Below are 4,343 nucleotides of genomic sequence, written 5' to 3' on the forward strand. Positions count from 1 at the left end.
GTGACTAAATAAAAAAAGAGATTCCTCTTAGGCAAGATACTGGGAGTGTATAGTGTATTGAAATATATATTTTTAAAATATATTCTTCGGGTTTTTTTAACATATAAAAAAGTCATTTTAACATATATTTTTACATATATTTGTAAATGAATTCCAAAAATGTAGATTAAATGTATTTTTAAAAATATTTTTCATATATTTTGTAATAAAAATGCATTTCTACATATATATATATATACACACACAATGCAAGTAAGATTTGTATTTCACACATTACCTGTAGATCCCATTGATACTTGAAGAAATCATGTTTTCCCCCTACATTAAAAAAAATAAAGAATTTATATGAAATGTTGTATTTTTGTTTTATCAAGTGAACACATGAGATGATATAATCTGTAGGATGTAAACTTTGGAGTCAGATGGAAGTTAAATTCAGTCTGAATTTCTCCTGTTTGGTGAACAGTTGAATTAAATGGGGTGTTGGCCTGCCCACCTTTTCGAGTGCTGAACCTCCGGTGCAGCAGGAAGTAGTAGATTCCGCTCCAGCAAAAATTTTATTTTGAAAAAAAAAAGCAATTTACATTTTCTTGCCAATTTCTTTTTCTTTGTAAAAAAAAAACTGCATGGTAAGGATCTGGTGTGTATTTTGGGGGTCCCCATGCCCTTTTTTTTTTTTTACAAAGAAAACCAAGTTGCCAGGGTAATGTCCAGGGCCATGGATAAGGGAGTACCGCCAGTCTTCCTGTACTGGGCCCAGACCAGCGGTGGGCCTAGGTAGCTGGGTGAATCAGATTTGGGCAGGGAGGGTGATCAGCATGGTGGGGGGCTGCTGCAGAGAGAGCCATACTGGGGATCGGTTCCAGTAATTGCCCCTCTCTCCACTGCACCCATCACCCTCCCTGTGTACCACACGTTCCCCATGCTGCCCAAGCCTTCGTTTATGCCTCCACCCCCACATTGCTGCTGGTTTCCCTCCTCTTCTTCCCATAAGGAAGAAAAATATATTTAAAATACTTAAAAAATATATTGACATATATTTGAAATACTACAATTTTGGCCATACTCAGTATATTTCAAAATATGATATATATATATATATATACAGTGGGGCAAAAAAGTATTTAGTCAGCCACCAATTGTGCAAGTTCTCCCACTTACAAAGATGAGAGAGGCCTGTAATTGGCATCATAGGTAGACCTCAACTATGAGAGACAAAATGAGAAAACAAATCCAGACAACCCCATTGGCTGATTTGGAAAGAATTTATTTGCAAATTATGGTGGAAAATAAGTATTTGGTCACCTACAAACAAGCAAGATTTCTGGCTCTCACAGACCTGTACCTTCTTCTTTAAGAGGCTCCTCTGTCCTGCACTCATTACCTGTATCAATGGCACCTGTTTAAACTTGTTATCAGTATAAAAGACACCTGTCCACAACCTCAAACAGTCACACTCCAAACTCCACTATGGTGAAGACCAAAGAGCTGTCGAAGGACACCAGAAACAAAATTGTAGACCTGTACCAGGCTGGGAAGACTCAATCTGCAATAGGCAAGCAGCTTGGTGTGAACAAATCAACTGTGGGAGCAATAATTAGAAAATGGAAGACATACAAGTCCACTGATAATCTCCCTCGATCTGGGGCTCCACGCAAGATCTCACCCCGTGGAAGAACGGTGAGCAAATATCCCAGGACCACATGGGGGGACCTAGTGAATGACCTGCAGAGAGCTGGGACCAACGTAACAAAGGCTACCATCAGTAACACACTACGCCGCCAGGGACTCAGATCCTGCAGTGCCAGACGTGTCCCCCTGCTTAGCCAGTACATGTCCGGGCCCGTCTGAAGTTTGCTAGAGAGCATTTGGATGATCCAGAAGAGGATTGGGAGAATGTCACATGGTCAGATGAAACCAAATAGAACTGTTTGGTAGAAACACAACTCGTCGTGTTTGGAGGAGAGAGAATGCTGAGTTGCATCCAAAGAACACCATACCTACTGTGAAGCATGGGGGTGGCAACATCATGCTTTGGGGCTGTTTCCTTGCAAAGGGACCAGGACGACTGATCCATGTACAGGACAGAATGAATGGGGCCATGTATTGTGAGATTTTGAGTGCAAACCTCCTTCCATCAGCAAGGGCAATGAAGATGAAATGTGGCTGGGTCTTCCAACATGACAATGATCCCAAACATACTGCCCGGGCAACAAAGGAGTGGCTTCGTAAGAAGCATTTCAAGGTCCTGGAGTGGCCTAGCCAGTCTCCAGATCTCAACCCCATAGAAAACCTTTGGAGGGAGTTGAAAATCCGTGTTGCCCAGCAATAGCCCCAAAACATCACTGCTCTAGAGGAGATCTGCATGGAGGATGGGCCAACATACCAGCAACAGTGTGTGCCAACCTTGTGAAGACTTACAGGAAACGTCTGACCCCCCTATGGACACATAGGATAACATGCCGGGGATGGACACATAGGATAACATGCCGGGGATGAACACGTAGGATAACATGTTGGGGATGGACACGTAGGATAACATGCCGGAGATGGACACGTAGGATAACATGCTGGGGATGGACACAGGATAACATGCTGGGGATGGACACATAGGATAACATGCCGGGGATGGACACATAGGATAACATGCCGGGGATGGACACGTAGGATAACATGCCGGGGATGGACACGTAGGATAACATGCCGGGGATGGACACGTAGGAGAACATGCCGGGGATGGACACGTAGGATAACATGCCGGGGATGGACACGTAGGATAACATGCCGGGGATGGACACGTAGGATAACATGCCGGGGATGGACACGTAGGATAACATGCCGGGGATGGACACGTAGGATAACACGCCGGGGATGGAGACATAGGATAACACGCCTGGGATGGACACATAGGATAACACGCCGGGGATGGACACACAGGAGAACACGCCGGGGATGGACACACAGGATAACATGCCGGGGATGGACACATAGGATAACACGCCGGGGATGGACACATAGGATAACACGCCGGGGATGGACACATAGGATAACACGCCGGGGATGGACACATAGGATAACACGCCGGGGATGGACACACAGGAGAACACGCCGGGGATGGACACATAGGATAACATGCCGGGGATGGACACACTGGATAACATGCCGGGGATGGACACGTAGGATAACATGCCGGGGATGGACACAGGATAACATGCCGGGGATGGACACGTAGGATAACATGCCGGGGATGGACACACAGGATAACATGCCGGGGATGGACACACAGGATAACATGCCGGGGATGGACACATAGGATAACACGCCGGGGATGGACACACAGGATAACACGCCGGGGATGGACACACAGGAGAACACGCCGGGGATGGACACACAGGATAACATGCCGGGGATGGACACACAGGATAACATGCCGGGGATGGACACATAGGAGAACATGCCGGGGATGGACACATAGGATAACATGCCGGGGTGGACACGTAGGATAACATGCCGGGGATGGACACGTAGGATAACATGCCGGGGATGGACACATAGGATAACATGCCGGGGATGGACACATAGGATAACATGGGGGGGATGGACACATAGGATAACATGCCGGGGATGGACACATAGGATAACATGCCGGGGATGGACACATAGGATAACATGCCGGGGATGGACACACTGGATAACATGGGGGGGATGGACACATAGGATAACATGCCGGGGATGGACACATAGGAGAACATGGGGGGGATGGACACATAGGATAACATGCCGGGGATGGACACATAGGATAACATGCTGGGGGGTTGACTCGCTGTAGAAAAATACGTCAAAAGCCAAAAACAGCCGCTGTAAAAACATCCCGTGTGCTTGAGGACTGAGGTTCCGTTCACATATATGCATTTTCCGTCTGATGCTTTCTCCAGTGCAGTTTGCAGTTTGTTTTGCGTTTTTCTACACACACATTTTTGACACATTTTTGATGTGTTTTTACTGTATTTTGTTCAACTCTTTTTTTTTTTAAAGAGGGTTTTTTTAGTTTGCTGGGCAGGTTAAAAATGCAAAACGCAAAATGCGGAAAAATGCACTACCATGCAGGTCAGCAGATTCTCCATTGAACTCTTTTGTTGCAAAAATGCTGCTGTTTGCTTTTGAAAAGGTCCCCAACCCTTTCCACAAAACGTAACAGCTCAAAAAAAGCATCAATGTGAACATGTTCCATAGGATGCCAAGGGTGGGTTCTGGACAGCAGGTACATTTCTCCACTATTTGGGTTGTGGTCCCTTTAAGGGGTGGAGGTGGAGCAATTTGAAGACATTGTTGAGTACTTAGGG

The sequence above is a fragment of the Staurois parvus genome, unplaced genomic scaffold (genome assembly GCF_062004578.1).
Source record: "Staurois parvus isolate SC_StPar_1 unplaced genomic scaffold, SC_StPar_1.0 ptg001042l, whole genome shotgun sequence".
In the NCBI taxonomy this organism is placed as follows: domain Eukaryota; kingdom Metazoa; phylum Chordata; class Amphibia; order Anura; family Ranidae; genus Staurois; species Staurois parvus.